Raw genomic sequence first — 18,921 nt, forward strand, 5'->3', positions numbered from 1 at the left:
AATTTATTTATTTTTGTTGTGTTGGGTCTTCGTTTCTGTGTGAGGGCTTTCTCTAGTTGTGGCAAGCGGGGGCCACTCTTCATCGCGGTGTGCGGGCCTCTCATTATCGTGGCCTTTTTGCGGAGCACAGGCTCCAGACGCGCAGGCTCAGCAGCTGAGGCTCACGGGCCCAGCTGCTCCGTGACATGTGGGATCCTCCCAGACCAGGGCTCGAACCTGCGTCGCCTGCATCAGCAGGCAGATTCTCACCACTGCACCACCAGGGAAGCCCCCTTTTTCTTATACATTACTACACTTCACAAATTTTCTAAAATAGCATAAAGCACTTTCTATGGATAAAAACTTATTTTTTAAAAAAACAACCTTTTCAACTAAAAATAGAACTACCATACGACTCAGCAATCCCACTACTGGGCATATACCCTGAGAAAACCATAATTCAAGAAGAGTCATGTACTACAGTGTTCATTGCAGCTCTATTTACAATAGCCAGGACATGGAAGCAACCTAAATGTCCATTGACAGATGAATGGATAAAGAAGATGTGGCACATATATACAATGGAATATTACTCAGCCATAAAAAGAAACGAAATTGAGTTATTTGTAGTGAGGTGGCTGGACGTAGAGACTGTCATAGAGTGAAGTAAGTCAGAAAGAGAAAAACAAATACTGTATGCTAACACATATACATAGAATCTAAAAAAAAAAAAAGGTTCAGAAGAACTTAGGGGCAGGGCAGGAATAAAGATGCAGACGTAGAGAATGGACTTGAGGACAGAGGGAGGGGGAAGGGTAAGCTGGGACAAGGTGAGAGAGTGGCATGGACTTATATATACTACCAAATGTAAAATAGCTAGCTAGTGGGAAGCAGCTGCATAACACAGGGAGATCAGCTCGGTGCTTTGTGACCGCCTAGAGGGGTGGGATAGGGAGGGTGGGAGGGAGACGCAAGAGGGAAGAGATATGGGAACATATGTATATGTATAACTGATTCACTTTGTTATAAAGCAGAAATTAACACACCATTGTAAAGCAATTATACTTCAATAAAGATGTTTAAAAAAACACAACCTTTTTGGTGTCTCAATTCTTTACTACAGGGTTTTTAATTTGGTTAACTTTCTATTTTTAGTTTTCATTTTTAAACTTCTGGTAATATTTGAAAAAAAGTGTTTTTTTACTGTTTGCATATGTTATTTCATAAATAAAAACGTTGCTCTCCATCTGAACCCATACAAGTATGTTGAATGTATTTACTCATACATGGAGGTTTTGTGCCCTTTGCTTTTCTGTTTTTGTTTTTAACCAACTTTTAATTTTAGAACAGTATTAAACTTAGAGAAAAATTGCAAAGTTAAGTACACAATATTCTTATACAACCCATGCCCCGCTTCCCTTATTAACACTTTGTATTCATATGGTGTGTTTGTCAAAATTAATGAACCAAAATTGATATATTATTATTAACTAAAGTCTATATTTTATTTAGATTTCCTTAGTCAGTACCCACTGTCCTTTTTCTGGTCCAGGATCCCATCCAGGGCACCACATTACATTTAGCTGTCACATCTCCTCAGGCTCCTCTGGACTGTGACAGTGTCTAAGACTTTTCTTGTTTTTGATGGCTTTGACAGTTTTGAGAAGCATTGGTCAGGTATTTTGTAGAATGTTCCTAAATTGGGATTTGTCTGATTTTTTTTCTTGTCGACTGGGGTTATGTGTTTTGGGAAGAAGGCCATTTTCATCACATTGAATCAAGGCTGTCTATATGACTTATCTGTGTTAATGTTGACCTTGATCACATGGCTTGCAATAGTGTTCTCCAGGTTTCTCCAGTATTAAACTACATTTTCCTTCCTTTCCATACTACATTCCTTGGAGAGAAGACCCTTTACACAGCCCACACTTAAGGAGTGGGGAATTACGAAGGAATATAGAGAGCTGATTGAATGTATGACTCAGGAAATCAAGGTGCATGTGCATAGGTCAGCAAGTCATTGTGGAAACTCAGTCATGCTGAAGAGGTTGAGACTATGGAATACTTCAACAGCAAAAAACTACATAACGCAATTAAAAAATGGACAAAATTCTGGAATAGACAGTTTTCCAAAAAAGACATGCAAATGGCCAACAGTACATGAAAAAATGCTCAACATCACTAATCATCAGGGAAATGCAAATCAAAGCCATAATGAGCTATCACCTCATACCTGTTAGGATGTCTATTATTAAAAAGATAGATAAGTGTTAGTGAGGATGTAGAGAAAAGAGAACACTCGTATGCTGTTAGTGGGAATGTAAACTGGTAGAGACACTATGGAAAACAGTATGGAGGTTCCTCAAGAAATTAAAAATAGAGCTACCCTACAATCCAGCAATTCCATCTCTGAGTCTATATCCAAAGGAAATGAAACCATTATCTTGAAGAGTATCTGTACTCTTATGTTCATTGCAGCATTATTCACAATAGCCAAGACATCAAAACAACCTAAAGTATCCATCAATGGATGAATGGGTCAAGAAAAATGTGGAATATATGCAATGGAATATTATTCAGCCTTAAAAAGAAGGAGGTCCAGTCATTTGCAACAACATGGATGAACCTGGAGGGCATTATGCTAAGTGAAATAAACCAGACCGAAAACTGCATAGTATCATTTATATGTGGAATCTAACAAAGTCAAACTCAGAAACAGAGTAGAAAGTGGTTTCCAGAAGCTGTAGGGGTGGAGCAAATAGGGAGAGGTTGGTTAAAGGGTGCAAACTGTCAGAAGAGGAATAAGATCTGAGGATCTAACGTATAACATGCTGACTAGAGCTGAGAACACTGTATTTTATAACTGAAATTTGCTAAGAGAGTAGAACGTAAATGTTCTCACACACACGAAAAAGGCAAATATGTGAGGTGATGGATGTGTTAATTAACTTGATGGGGGGAATTCTCTGACAATGTATATCAACCATTCACTTTAAATGTCTTACAATATTATTTTTCAATTATATAAATTAAATTAAAATTCAGTTAAATAAAGCTAAAGAACTGAAAACTTAACAGTATAAAGGATGGCATATACAAATTGGAAATCATGTTTAATGTTCAAAACTGCAGATAAGTGAACAATAGCTCTGCTGCTGTGTTCTTACACCCTCAAATTTCATAGTTATAGGTAAACATGTCATAGATTAGAATGAAAGAAAATATTTAATAAAGCAACTCCCCAGAAATTAGTGTTTGTCCGACATATCCTGTGACTGAAGAATCGCAATTTCCTATGTTTCAAGTTACAGAGAATTTTAACTTTGCAACACCAAGTTATTAAGTCATTCTTTCCATTTTATACATATCTGAATTAGAGTTTTCTTGGTCAGAATTTCTGACACACATAATTTATCCTTTGAACTATGTGGAGAGCATTTTTCATTATAAATAAAAATATTTAAATACAAATATTTAAAAACCACTTAGAGAAAAGATTTATAGAACTAAAATCTTATTTTGGATAGTATATTTCATAAGCTTGTTGTTTAGCAATTATGATATGACCTTTCAATGCACAAAGATAGAAAATACTTGAAAAGAAATGTCCTCTCTGATTCAAGTGAGAACTCAAACTGGTTTGTGGAAAGGACTGTCTTTGTACACTGCATTGCATATATTATAATTCACAAGGTTATGTAATATAAAGATGGTATATATATTTTTTACTCCCTTTATTTCCCTTTTGCCTAATCAGGTAGCTAGTAGCATACTCTCAGGGTGGAAAGAAGAAAAGACCCTTATCTGTCTGGCTTGTGCTTCCAAATGCCAAGCCGACTGAGGGAAGAGGAGCCCTTGATGGGAAAGTCATGAGAAAAGGGATAATTCTCAACCTCGGCTGCACCTTACAATCACTGGGGGAGTTTTAAAATACTCATTCTCCCAGCCACACTGTGCACCACTTAGGTCAGTATCTCTGGAGGTGAGAAACAGGAATTATTATTATTATTATTCTTTTTACAGTTCTCCAGGTGATTCCAATGTGTCGCTAAGATCGATGACTATTGCTTTAAGGGAAATAGGAAGGGAAAAGCATTTTATCTGTCTTAAAAAGGAGCTTCCCCAGAGTTGAGGAGAGAGAGGCTTATGCTTCCCAGAGAAGCAGGGAATTTGGCTGTGTTCTTGGCAACACCCCAGAGAAGGATGGCTGTATGCTGCCCCCTCTAGGGAGGTAAGACTAGATGGGCCTTAGGAGGTTTCCAGTCTCACAGATGATTCCTGTACCCCATGTTTTGTTTAGAGGGAGCAGAGAAGGACCCAATAAGCCACATTTTAGTAACTTGGCCAAGGAGATGAGCAATGACCAGAGATACACGATGCCCCCCCCCCATGCTTTCTCTTCCTTTGAAATTGCATAAACTCTTGAACATTTATAGGACCCTGAATTTGGGGATCGAGGAACTCCTACTTATTACTGAATTTCCCTACGGCCTGATGAGATGGAGCCCTAAATCGATGTTAGGTTGAATTTATAGAGAATGAGCAGATGTGATGTTTCTTGTAACCCATGCAGGTCTTAATATTCATGGAATGAATGAATGAAAGCACCATTCTCACACACTTGACAGTATAAGAGCAATACATCAAATATTGTCTCTAACAAAACTCAACTTAATTTTCCTAACATTTGGTTGTACAAATATAATCCCTGCATGCTTCTGTACAAAATACAATAATGAGCTAATCCTAACAATGATCAGAATTCAGCATGAGCCTGAAATCAAGACTGCAGTGATCACAGGCCACTGAAACCGGGCCTGGGAGGATTGTTGAATTAGCAGAGGGATCCATCTGTTGATGGTTTATGTGCAGGAGAGCTGGGCAGGGGTTCAGCCTGGTTTTCTTTTAGGCCACACTCCTTAAGCGTGGTTTACAGCTTTCCTCGTGCTGTCCTCAGGGAAGATCTTGGATGGCTCCAGTAGTTCACTGGGGAGAGTAGGGATGGTAGGGTGTGGGGCATGTGGTCTGTGAGTTACTAGGTGTAGCATTTCCGTCTTCCTCTGTGAAAAGTTTCCTTTCTAAGAGTCTGGGCTCTTACTATCACTGAGTAGTGGCAGGAGCTGAGGATTCCAGCATGAAAAGCCTCTGTTCAGGAGGATCACCGGGAGGAAAACGGGATGCATCATCTGGCTTTTCAACGTCTGGTGGGAATCTCTTCCTCTGAGCGAGTCTCATTTGCTCGAAGAACAAGTTTGATCTTTCACATGTTAATATATATGTTCAATGGCTCTTCACGTTTTCATTCCAGTTTAGGAGACTTTATCACACAAAGACCATTTATGGCATAAGTAGCTCATTGTCTACTTTTAAAAAATTTCTCAAACTTGGTTTTCAATTAGGAAGATTGGAACAGTTTGAGATAACTACAGTGACCAGATGGAATTGATATAAGCAAAAGCAAAACAACAACAACAAATGTGAAAATTTAAAGATTTACTTAGGCTGTGTGGTTTTATTAGAAATTAATATGTTATTTATGTTAGACCTTCCGCATATTGGAAATAGCCTGTGCATCTCTATATCTTCACTCCTGCTCCTCTTGAGCTTTGGGGGAGCCAGGGTTGCAGCTTGGGCCCCATTGATATATGTGGGAAAGGGAAGTGAGACCTAGTCCCATTTGCACTAGGCTGAAGGCTAGAAAAAGTAACCCTGACTCTCCAGGGCCTGGGCAGCGTGATACCAAGATGGGATGGGGTCAGGAAGGGCTACCGTTCAGGTAGTTCTCTGCTTTGTCCTACATTGTACAGCTTATTAGAGGAGAGCAGAAAAAAAAATCAAATTTCTCATTATACATGACACTGGTTTCCATTAGCACAGATATATACAGATTATTAATATTTGAATTGACATTAAGGAGGATAATTAAGATGGTATTTTGTTTAGCTGGAAATCCTGCCATTTCTTAATCTCTTCCACTTCTACCTTTTGGTTAAGACTCAACAGTATATGAATAAACTGGCTCTCTGGAAAAAATTCCACCACACATTCCCTCCTATGTAGTGTTTGCCAATTTCCATTGTGTAAATACTCCCGCCACAGCCAATGTCAAGCTACCAACCTGGCATCAGTGAACGTGGCGTTGGGAAGAGATACACAAAATTGGCTCCTGGGAAATAATTAAAATGTTCAAGTTTTAATAAAGTCCTAGTAGTTGCTACTATTTCTTGTACTAATTGTCTACCAAATTAAAAAAATAATACTTAGTAATGCTGGTTAAAATTTTTATTTTTAGGTTTAATATAATAGTCTGTCTTTAAACTTTTTCTTCTTTAAAATAAGTTCTAACTTTTAAAACAGAAAAAAAAAAAAGGCTCCTGTGAGCAGGAAAGGGCCAGTTTCAGCACACCACTGGACTATCCAATCCAGCCAGCTGCATCCTCTGAGGTTGACTGGGGTAGGATCTGACCAGGGTATTGCGTAGCCTATGGCTGTGATGAAGAGGTCTCATTGACCTCAATTCATGTCCCTGCAGCCACTGTGAGGCAGAGCCCTGAAGGGCAGCTTTGAAAACAACCTCCACCATAAGCAATTTACATTTGTTTTTGAGAAATCAACTTTTCCTCAGGGCAGCAGACTCTGGGAAGTACATCTGTACGGCAAGTGGTCTTTCTTTTTGCTTCTTTACCACCACTTACTACTTCATTCTGCCTCCTATGATTTTCCGGCTGGCAGTGTACTGGAGGCATACTGGAGTCCATTCACACAGTAGCCGTGACTTCCAGGTGCCACCTGAGAGCTGTGTAATCTTGGGCAATCCACTTAATCTTTCTAAATTCTAGTTTTCGTATCTTTAAAATGGAGATGTGATTGACACTAAAGTGTCGTTGAAAGTATTGATTAGGATAACACACAGGGTGGGTGAGATGGGTGAAGGGGGTCAAAAAGTATACACTCCCAGTTACAAAATAAACAAGTCATGGGGATGTAATGTACAGCACGGTGACTATGACTATAGTTAATAATACTATATTGTGTATTTGAAAGTCACTAAGAGGGTAGATCTAAAAAGTTCTCATCACGGGGAAAAAAAATTCTGTAACATATGGTGACGTATTGTGGTGATCATTTTGCATTGTATATAAATATTGAATCATTATGTTGTACACCTGAAACTAATATAATGTTATATGTCATTATACCTCAATTTAAAAAAAAGGGTAACACAAAATACTGAGCATGTAAGAGGGAGTAAATAAATGGTAACTCTTACTCAATATTCCTGATGTGCCCCTGTTTACTTCCGGGCCTGATCATGCTTCTTGTGCTTCCCTTTTCTTGGTGTGTCTCTTGGTTGGCTTCCATTATTTTTGTGTGAGCATCTTTCACCTGCATTATGGAGCAGATCTTCCTCAAAGAAGGCCTTAGAGCATCATATGCCAAAGTATGTTTCCAGAGCACATTAGTCCTAAGAGCTGCTTTGTGATAAAAGGTCTATGTTTACATAATCTTAATGATTAACAAAGCTGATTATATTCTATTGGTGAAGACTCATAGTACACATTAGCATATTAAATTCTCTGAGCAGTCCTGCAGGAAAAAAAAAAATCCATTGTAGCTTTATTTGATCCAGCATTTCTCAAAATTATTTGACTACACTCCTTTATGTGTGCATGTATGAGGATAAGTAAAATAACTGTTAACATCCTGAGGCACCAGGGTTCTGCAGAATGCGCTTGCAGCAATGCTCTCTTGGACGATTCAGAGTAGGGTGAATGTCTTCCCCACAGGTAGGGCACACGATGACATGTAACAGGTCTCTCACTGAGAAAACCTTTGTTCCTCAGAGGGGCTGCAGAAGTGCTAGAAGGATGATTAACATCCTTCTAACTGAGGGAGAAAAATCAATACATTTGGTGGATTTGCCTTCACTGGAACAAACTGAAGCATTTTTACTATGTTATCTCATTGAATTATTATATATTAAAATATGTATGATATCAAGGGAACTTATATTTAATTTGTAGTTATACCATTGGAGTTCCAAACACCATAATCGTGAGTTTATGAAGGAATCTAAATGCCATTGAATAATTATCTTCTAAAAGTGAGCTTCCAAAAATATCAGCTAAGACCTATAAATACAAGAAGTCACTTAATACTAATTTCCTAAATTTGTAGGTGACTGCCTCAGTTTCAGTTTTTCTCAGTTGTCAATGAGCTGCCCTTCTAGAATTTTGTTGATGACATATGCAGTCTGATAATTCCTGTCCATGTTCTTTTTCTACTAGGCACAATTGCAGTGCACCTGTGAAGCAGTTTTTATTTCAACAAACCCAAAAGTAATTAAAAATTGGAAAGCTATAAAATTGGAGTTTGAAGAAGTGGGCTATGCTTGGAGTGCTGTTGTTAGGAAGTGAACATCCCATGAAAGGGACAATTAGGAAGGAACTGATTTCGTATTCCTCAAGGTAAGAAAAAAACACTTTTTTTTTCCTTATAAAAAGATATTGGATGGTAGCATTTTCATGTGTGAAATTTGAAAATACTTGTTAATAAGCTTTTTGATTTCTGATTCAATAGACTTTGAAAAAATTTAATGTCCACATTTTCCTTCTTGGTTTTGCGTTTTTTAATGTAAAATAATGTGGTATTTCTTGCTTGGAGGATCCATCAGTGCTATTCAGTGTAAGATCAGAGGTCAAAGTTCAGATGGAAATTGTGCTAAGCAGTTTGGAACAATTTTGAAGAAGTGAATGAGCCTTATTTTCATGTGTAATTAGTAGATTTATTGCAGTCCAGATTCTAATCTAGTTTCAAAAGTAAATAAATTATTCATTAAATGCAAATGGTTGTATTGTGCCACTGTTTTTTCCCCCTACTATGCCATGGTTAGAGAGAGGAAGCATTATTTTTTTTTCAGTTACTTAAGGATATTACCAAGATGTCAGCCTCTGAGCGATGCCTGCTGGCGGCATGCTGAGAACTAGCATGGAGCTGTGACAGTCGCCATGGCCAACAATTTAAAACTTGATTGAAAAACTCGTAGGCATGGCTTACGGAGAAGGAGAGCCTTCTGGGAGTAGATGGCAAGGCGGAACCAGGGTTTGGAGCCATGTGAGTTCCGCAGAGTGAAGCAGGTCAAACAAAGGAGGGTTTTATGATTGGAACAAGGAGTCATTAAGATACGACATCTGCAGCAAACAAAGGCAGTACAAGGCTGGGTGTCGGGATGTAGGTAGGGAAATTGATCGCACGGCAGGACTTGCAGGGTCTGGGTGGGAATCAAGAATCCTACAGTGAGTCTGGATTGTATGAGTCACTGGCCTGTCTGTGGTCACAGCCCTCCCGTGCCCTTCCCCAGCTCTGCTCTGTGTCCCAGGGCCCACCCGCTCAGACTTCCTTAATCACTGGCTTCTGGTAAGGCTTGGCCAATGGGAGGAAGTTGAGGGAGGTGGGAGAGAAAAAGCCATAGGTTTTGTCTCCTTTGTAGTTCCAGGCACTGCTGGAGTCCCTCATTGCCGGTCCAGCTCCCACCCCCAGGTCCAGGCTCTGGGGCTCTAGTAACACCTCCTCCCTTTGCTCTCAGTCAGATGGGTGGTAGCAGCTTCTTGTAGTGTTTAATTTCTGGGGTGCCTTATCACCCCATGTTTCAGCACTCCTTACTGCTTATATCTGGCTGGCTTCAATCATTTTTATTATCTACCTGGACTTCAAAGGCACTTGAGTTTCAGATTCCTGGTCTGAATGCCTATAAATGTTTGAAGGGCTTGTCTATGTTTTACTTATTCTTTTAAATTGAGGTATAGTTGATGTACAATATTGTATAAGCTACAGGTGTTCAATATAGTGATTCACAATTTTTAAAGGTTATACTCCAATTATATTTATTATAGAATATTGGCTATATTCCCTGTGTTGTACAATATATCCTTATAGTTTATTTTATACATAATAGTTTGTATCCCTTAATCCCCTGCCCTATATTGTCTTACCCCTGTATTGTCCCTCCCTCCTTCCCTCTCCTCCTTCCCAAACTAGAAACACTAGTTTGTTCTCTATATCTGTGAGTCTGTTTCTATTTTTGTTATATTCACTAGTTTGTTGTATTTTTTAGAGTACACATATAGGTGATATTATACAGTATTTGTCTTTGTCTGACTTATTTCACTTAGCATAATACCCTCCAAGTCTATCTATATTGTTGCAAATGGCAAGATTTTCTTCTTTTTTATGGCTGAGTGGTATTCCATTATATTTATATATACCTCAGCTTCTTTATCCATTCATCTGTTGATGGACATTTAGGTTGCTTCCATATCTTGGCAATTGTAATTAATGCTGCTATGAACATTGGAGTGTATGTATCTTTTCAAATTAGTGTTTTTGTTTCCTTCCCATATATACCCAGGAGTGGAATTGCTGGGTCATATGGTAGTTCTGTGTTTAATTTTTTGAGGAACCTCCATACTGTTTCCCACAGTGGCTGTACTAATTTACATTCCCACCAACAGTGTACGAGGGTTCCCTTTTCTCTACATCCTTACCAACATTAGTTATTTGTATTCTTTTTGAAGGAAAACACGACAATTCAAAACCTATGGAATGCTGCAAAGCAGTTCTAAGAGGGAAGTTTAAGCAATACAAACTTAGCTCAGGAAATAAGAAAAATCTCAAACAAACAACTTAACCTTATTGTCTTACTTATTTTTAAGTATCCTTGCTTAGCAGTGCCTGGCACACACAGGAGTTCACAAATGTTTGTTCAAGGAATGAATGGATGAAGCGGGTGTGGGTGGAGGAGCCATAGAACATCTGACTGCAGATCAGGCCTTGGGTTTGGGAATAATCAGGTCAGAATGGAGTGTGCAGAGCGCTGGGGCTCAATATTCTTTGAAGGCTGCTTGAATTGATGCCGGGATGGGGCAGCTTGGGCATTGCCTGCTCAGAAATTTTGCCGTCTTTTCCTCCAAGGCAACTCAGGGGAATCACTGCAACTTCATGAGTCACCCCAGGTGACTGGGGTAGAGCCAGGTCGTCACATGAGTGTAGTGACACAGACTGGCTCCAATCCCAGCTCCCGTCGGGGATGCTGCATTAGGTACTTCTCTGAACCTCTGTCTCCTCATCTGTAAAATGTGGATGATTCTGCCCATCTAATAGAGCTATTTTTAAAAAGTATATAAAGTGATTAGAACAGGTTAGATGTTTAATAAGTAGTAGTTATTATTGTTATCCTCTTTCAAAATAAATTGAAGGTGTCAGATCATGAATTAGCGGCCTGTTACAAAGGCAAGTTCTAAGAGAAGGCATCTGTTTCATGGAATAATTTCAGTATTTTTATTTCTAGTGTTACCAGAAAGGACAGTATTATTCTAAAATATTAAAATACATGCATGCACATGAACCTGACTACCTATAAATAGAACTTCATTTGGTTAGAAACATGTTCCAAATTGCCATATAATACATTAATTTTAACAACTAGACACAAGATTATTCAAAAATGCACATTTTTTAAATCTGACAATCTTATTTCAAATTTCAAATCATTTTTTATCTTATTTTTGATATTGTTTATTTCAGTATTATATTTCTTTTACGGAAACTCAAAGTGGTTTACAAGTTGCATCTTATTTTAGTGAGTCTGATATACTATCTGTATAATAAGGCCATTTCTGCATTTTTAGCTACGATGGTTTGTTTATATGGTTTGTTTATATGGGTACGTATAAAATGGTTCCTTACAAAAACTTGTAGAAGAGATATATATATATACATATTCTTATCATTTTAAGAATCAGCCCATTTAGCAAAACGTTGCCTTTGTTATAAATCTTTTTATATCTATGCATATATATAAACACACGATTTTTGTGTATATCACAGTGTTTATATATATTTTAAACTATATATATATATATATATATATATATATATATATATATATATATATATATATTTAACACAATGGCATGTTTTTTCTGAATGCCAGGACAGTAGGTTTCTGTTTCTAGGGGAATTGAATAAAGCATTTGGATACGTGAATGGCAGGAAGTCCCTCCTTCCTTTTACCTCTTTTCTATTTCTTCATATCCCCTAAAGGAAGTGATTCTCTGACCAGATTTCAGGACTCTGATTGGGCTGCATTTAGTAGGGGAGCCAGGCAAACAGTATTGAAAGTATTGAAAGGGATGCCTCCCTTCTTTTCTTCTTGCCTCCAGGCATGAGAGGGTACTTAAGATAATCATGGACTCCTTTGGGCTTACTATTGTGCTTTTTTCCTCTCTCACAAAAGCACTTAGGTGCTTGGGAATTCTCTCGCTGTTTCAGGCTGTGGTTGGTGAGAATACTGAGATTTAATAGCGACAGAGAGGCTCTTCTCTGACTCAATGCCTAGGCTAGGCGCTGCAGTCTAGATTTATCACAGATGCCTGTGCTGGAAGGCCTGTGCCCCCAGCTAACCAGACGGTGGCAAGTGGATTTTCCATGAGCTGTGACCTTACGTGGTAGCTCTTCCAGGAACCTGGGGCGAGAAGAGCTGACCAGGCCAAGGCAGGGTTTGGTCCCCACCCTTGATGTGTAATACTGTTGAAGCCTCCTTTGTGCTTTCAGATGAACAAATTAATTTTGCTCATCTGTTAAAATTAAATTCTAAGTGTCAATTTTGGTGAAAAATCTGATTAATTCTTTTTGGCTAGATTATCACTGTAGCTTAAATTAAATATCTCAGATAGATGTTAAGTAGTACTAAGTACTAAGTGTATATGGACCTAAGTACCAGGGTAGATGTGCTCAGATTTATCCCTTGACATTGGACAATTATTTTTTCAATCTTGATGTTGCAAATGTCTGGATTACTGTGCTACAGAGATGAATTGACTTGGTTGCTGTCCATTGTATTGTTTCCTATGATTTTATAACCATAACCACTGAATAAATATTTTAAGAAAGTGAACAGTAACTTCTAATTCTGGCAATATAATGAAACAGCTTGAAAAACTCTTCAACTATAAAGTGCTGTAAACACTGGATAAAAATATACAAAATGGGGCTTCCCTGGTCATGCAGTGGTTGAGAGTTTGCCTGCCGATGCAGGGGACATGGGTTCGTGCCCCGGTCCGGGAGGATCCCACATGCCGTGGAGCGGCTGGGCGTGTGAGCCATGGCCGCTGAGCCTGCGCGTCCTGGAGCCTGTGCTCCGTGACAGGAGAGGCCGCAGTGGTGAGAGGCTCGCGTACCGCAAAAAAAAAAAAAAAAAAAAAAAAAAAAAAAAATATATATATATATATATATATATATATATACACACACACAAAATGTAACTTGAATGCATGTCTGAGACAGCAAAAAATTAAGAGGAGTCCTTAATTGAAAGAGTGAAAACTTGAATCCAAAGAAGTAAATGACTGCAGAAGGTGGTGGTCCTGTATGACCAAAGGCTTTGGGTTTAGCCACGTCAATGAGCAGCTGAAGGCCAGAGGTCAACAGGAGCTTGGGTTATGCAGGCCAGATGCCCAGTCCTGCTCTTTGTACTCTTTTCTCTTCCTCGTCTGTCCTTTTCATAGGCAGTGTCATTTTACACTGATTCTAGATTATTAGCCCTCAAGGGATCTTAAAGATTACTTTTCGGTTATGTAGGAGGGGACATTGGGGCTCATAGAGTTTCAATGGCTTCATTGGTGGCAGAACCAGGACAAGAACCAATTTTCTTCTATTTCAGAGTCCATTCTACTCTACTACCTTGTCTCTTTCTATTTTCTTTTTCATTCAAAAATGAAATGTGCATGTGTGCGTATTCATGCGTGTGTGTGTGTGTGTGTGTGTGTGTGTGTGTGTGTACAGATGAGTCTTTTTGGACAGAAGCTTGAACAGATGATATAGGACACATTTAAATATTTTGGGCTCAAAGTTGATGTGGTGGGAGATGCAGGAGGGCCTAAGGCTGCTGAGGTTGTTACTTCTTTCCCCAGTTCTCCCATGTCTATGGAAGATACTCCTTTAACTGGTCTCCAGGAGGTACAGGCTGGAAGAGTTGACGCTGCTCATTTTGCCAGAATGCTTTGGGCAAATGGAGTCCTGGGCATCTATTTATAGTTTATGAAACACCATGAGATCATAAGGCCCGATACAGAGCTGTGGCTAACTCTTACCAGCACTACCCCTTTCATGGTGGGTCCTGCATTAACTGTGACAAGATCCCTAGTGGTCTACTCTAACTTCAGAGGAGCTGAAGGATTCCCCAGTCACATTCCACTTCTGAAGGGTAAGTGTTTGAATATGGGTCAAGCAGGGCTGAACAGAGACATTTGAGCCTTCTGGTCAGGCTAGTAATTTGATGTCCTTTCATACTGAGATCTAAAAAAGTCATTCAGTGTTTATTAAGTGGGAATAAGAAAAAGCAGATTTTCTATTCAAAAATATTTCGGTAACAGACTCACTTGTTAACTTCCACTGACCAAAGCAGAATCAATATTGTTAAAATATTCAGCCATATGTTTAGTCTTTTTCTCTTTCCAATTTAGATGAAATAGGTCACTTGTTCTTGGTAAATAGCAGTATGATATGCAATATTTGTCTTGGGATTTTTACTGGAATACTGATTTTTAATATATCATGACCCTTTGGGTTTACTGCAAAACTACCCAACAGAAACAGTTTGATTCAGCATGGTCTGCTTTTATTTTTAATTTTAAACATGCATTTAATTGTTTTACCTCATTTTTTTGGTGCTGCCTACTTTCTTTGGTAACTAGTGCTTTGCAGAAGAGGAAGAAGAAAATGAGGTAAAGGAAAAAGGGGCTTTAGAACTGTCCAAAAGTGATATTTTGAGGAGTGAAAGGTCTAAGATATGTTCAAGATGCCCAGCCTGGTGGGTTCTATCAAGATGGAGCCTGAGGTTTGAGGAGTTTCCAGACACCAGGGAGAATCTATAAGACAAGAAAGAAAGAATACCCTGATAGATTACATATTTCTTCTAGACACAAACTTCTTCCTAATAGTAAACTTTAATAGAAATGGATCCTTTTATAGGGACAGTGAAGTTAATATTTTTGAAATACAGTGGACAACATAAAGCTTTTTATAATGGTATATAGAAAATTTAGAAACTTCTTTCACATGGCCATTTCTTATATTAGACAAAAACTGAGAGCATAACATTAAAATGTAATTTGTTGAAGATGTTTCTTATGGGGTTCAATCCTAGAGACTACCATGTGTAGAGCTTAATAGTAATCTACCTGGTATGAAGATAGTGCTAGAGAAATGGATGGATAGTTCTTTATATTCTTTTCCTTCTGTGTTGCTGGCTTTGAAGAGGACCTGGTACTAAACAATAAAGGTTCGTCTTTCTCAGGTGTTATTGGAGCACTGGTGTTCTGAGGTGCCTACTGAAAAAGACCCATATATTTTGTAGACCAAACAATCAGATAGAGAGAGCGTAGTTCACTGAGAAATCTTCATTCTTACCAGATGAATCCATCTCTGCAAAACAGGGTCCACAGGACTGGTTGGTGAACATGATTAACTTCCTTATCAAGAAATAGCTTTGAAACTATTTGGAGGAACACTTAATTTGTCCCAGAATATGCCAACGAATATAGCCTACCTTATTTTTGGTTGTAAAGCTACAGGATGTTAAAAATCTAGAAAATATTCTTGTAGTACATTCAATTAATCTTACACTTACCACACTGCCAAACTCAGACATGGCATATAAATATTTATGAGGTTACTAACATGGAATCTGGGATAATCTGTATAAGGACAGGGCATACTGTCATCTAAAATTCATCTACAATCTCATAGTATTAAGAGTGACAGGCATATCTTAAATATTAAGAGAATAAATTGTCAATACCTTCAAAGTTCATACACCTACATTTTATACCAATAATTAACATACCTCTCCCTTACCTCCTCCTTGGAAGTAAACTATGTACAAATTAGCAATAAATGGTTAATATGTAAGTTACACATTTGCCTTATGTTTTCATTAAGCCGGTTCACAACAGATGTCTATCAGGCAACATCTTTTTTTTTTTTAACCTTTGATCATTGACTTTATTTGTGGAGTTTTTTGTATACACAAAAATTTTAATTTTCATATATTCAAATATGCCTTCACATTCTTACTTAGCTTTGGGGTTTGCAGTTTTAATTAAATAGGCGTTCCTAACTCCTATATTGTACATGTAGTTTTTTAGATTTGTCTACATTTAACTCTTATTAATTTTCAAAATTTTCTAAATTAAAAAAAATGTTTAACATCTTTATTGGAATATAATTGCTTTACAATGGTGTGTTAGTTTCTGCTGTATAACAAAGTGAATCAGCTATACATATACATATATCCCCATTTCTCCTCCCTCTTGCATCTCCCTCTCACCCTCCCTATCCCACCCCTCTAGGTGGACACAAAGCACTGAGCTGATCTCCCTGTGCTATGTGCGTGCTTCCCACTAGCTATCTGTTTTACATTTGGTAGTGTATATATGTCCGTGCCACCCTCTCACTTCGTCCCAGCTTACCCTTCCTGTTCCCCGTGTCCTCAAGTCCATTCTCTACATCTGCATCTTTATTCCTGTCCTGCCCCTAGGTTCTTCAGAACCATTTTGTTTTTAGATTCCATATATATGTGTTAGCATACGGTATTTGTTTTTCTCTTTCTGACTTACTTCACTCTGTATGACAGTCTCTAGGTCCATCCACCTCACTGCAAATAACTCAATTTTGTTTCTTTTTGTGGCTGAGTAATATTCCATTGTATATATGTGCCACATCTTCTTTATCCATTCATCTGTCGATGGACACTTAGGTTGCTTCCGTGTCCTGGCTATTGTAAATAGAGCTGCAATGAACATTGTGGTTCATGACTCTTTTTGAATTATGGTTTTCTCAGAGTATATGCCCAGTAGTGGGATTGCTAGGGCATATGGTAGTTCTATTTTTAGTTTTTTAAGGAACCTCCATAGTGTTCTCCATAGTGGCTGTATCAATTCATATTCCCACCAACAGTGCCAGAGGGTTCCCTTTTCTGCACACCTTCTCCAGCATTTATTGTTTGTAGATTTTTTCATGATGGCCATTCTGACCGGTGTGAGGTGATACCTCACTGTAGTTTTGATTTGCATTTCTCTAATGATTAGTAATGTTGAGCATCCTTTCATGTGTTTGTTGGCAATCTGTATATCTTCTTTGGAGAAATGTCTGTTTAGGTCTTCTGCCCATTTTTGTATTGGGTTGTTTTTGTTTTTAATATTGAGCTGCATGAGCTGCTTGTATATTTTGGAGATTAATCCTTTGTCAGTTGCTTCGTTTGCAAATACTTTCTCCCATTCTAAGGGTTGTCTTTTCATCTTGTTTATAGTTTCCTTTGCTGTGCAAAAGCTTTTAAGTTTCATTAGGTCCCATTTGTTTATTTTTGTTTTTATTTCCATTTCTCTAGGAGAAAAGGATCTTTCTGTGATTTATGTCATAGAGTATTCTGCCTATGTTTTCCTCTAAGAGTTTTATAGTGTCTGGCCTTACATTTAAGTCTTTAATCCATTTTGAGTTTATTTTTGTGTATGGTGTTAGGAAGTGTTCTAATTTCATTCTTTTACATGTAACTGTCTAGTTTTCCCAGCACCACTTACTGAAGAGGCTGTCTTTTCTCCGTTGTATATTCTTGCCTCCTTTATCAAAGATAAGGTGACCTGGGCTTCCCTGGTGACGCAGTGGTTGGGAGTCCGCCTGCCGATGCGGGGGGCGCAGGTTCGTACCCCGGTCCGGGAGGATCCCACGTGCCGCGGAGTGGCTGGGCCCGTGAGCCATGGCCGCTGAGCCTGCGCGTCCGGAAGCCTGTGCTCCGCAACGGGAGAGGCCGCGGCAGTGAGAGGCCCGCATACCGCAAAAAAAATAAATTAAAAAAAAAAGATAAGGTGACCATACGTGCGTGGCTTTATCTCTGTCCTTTCTATCCTGTTCCTTTGATCTATATTTCTGTTTTTGTGCCAGTACCATACTGTCTTGGTTACTGTACTTTGTAGTATAGTCTGAAGTCAGGGAGCCTGGTTCCTCCAGCTCTGTTTTTCTTTCTCAAGATTTCTTTGGCTATTTGGGGTCTTTTGTATTTCCCTACAAATTGTGAACTTTTTTGTTCTAGTTCTGTGAAAAATGCCATTGGTAGCTTGATAAGGATTGCATTGAATCTGTGGATTGCTTTGGGTAGTATAGTCATTTTCACAATGTTGATTCTTCCAATCCAAGAACATGGTATATCTCTCCATCTGTTTGTATCATCTTAAATTTCTTTCATCAGTGTCTTATAGTTTTCTGCATACAGGTCTTTTGTCTCCTTAGGTAGGTTTATTCCTAGATATTTTATTCTTTTTGTTTCAGTGGTAAATGGGAGTGTTTCCTTAATTTCTTTCTCAGATTTTTCATCATTATTGTATAGGAACGCCAGAGATTTCTGTGCATTAATTTTGTATCCTGCTACTTTACCAAATTCATTGATTAGATCTAGTAGTTTTCTGGTAGCATCTTTAGGATTCTCTATGCATAGTATCATGTCATCTGCAAACAGTGACGGTTTTACTTCTTCTTTTCCGATTTGGATTCCTTTTATTTCTTTTTCTTCTCTGATTGCTGTGGCTCAAACTTCTAAAACTATTTTGAATAAGAGTGGTGAGAGTGGGCAACCTTGTTTTGTTCCTGACTTAGTGGAAATGGTTTCAGATTTTCACCATTGATAAGCATGCTGGCTGTGAGTTTGTCATATATGGCCTTTATTATGTTGAGCTAAGTTCCCTGTATGCCTACTTTCTGGAGGGTTTTTATCATAAATAGATGTTGAATTTTGTCGAAAGCTTTTTCTGCATCTATTGAGATGATTGTATGGTTTTTATTCTTCAATTTTTTAATATGGTGTATCATGTTGGTTGAGTTTGCATATATTGA

General features: G+C 38.3%; 1 long non-coding RNA gene across 1 annotated transcript in view; it reads left to right on the plus strand.

The window, feature by feature from the left end:
* Window positions 1–18,921, plus strand: part of LOC117314438 (uncharacterized) — a 420,056-nt gene that overhangs the window by 111,176 nt on the left and 289,959 nt on the right. The window contains exon 2 of the long non-coding RNA XR_004529176.2: window positions 8,268–8,447. This is a non-coding gene — a long non-coding RNA (uncharacterized lncRNA). The remainder of the gene's footprint in view (window positions 1–8,267; window positions 8,448–18,921) is intronic.

This window comes from Tursiops truncatus, chromosome 12 (genome assembly GCF_011762595.2).
Source record: "Tursiops truncatus isolate mTurTru1 chromosome 12, mTurTru1.mat.Y, whole genome shotgun sequence".
Classification (NCBI taxonomy): domain Eukaryota; kingdom Metazoa; phylum Chordata; class Mammalia; order Artiodactyla; family Delphinidae; genus Tursiops; species Tursiops truncatus.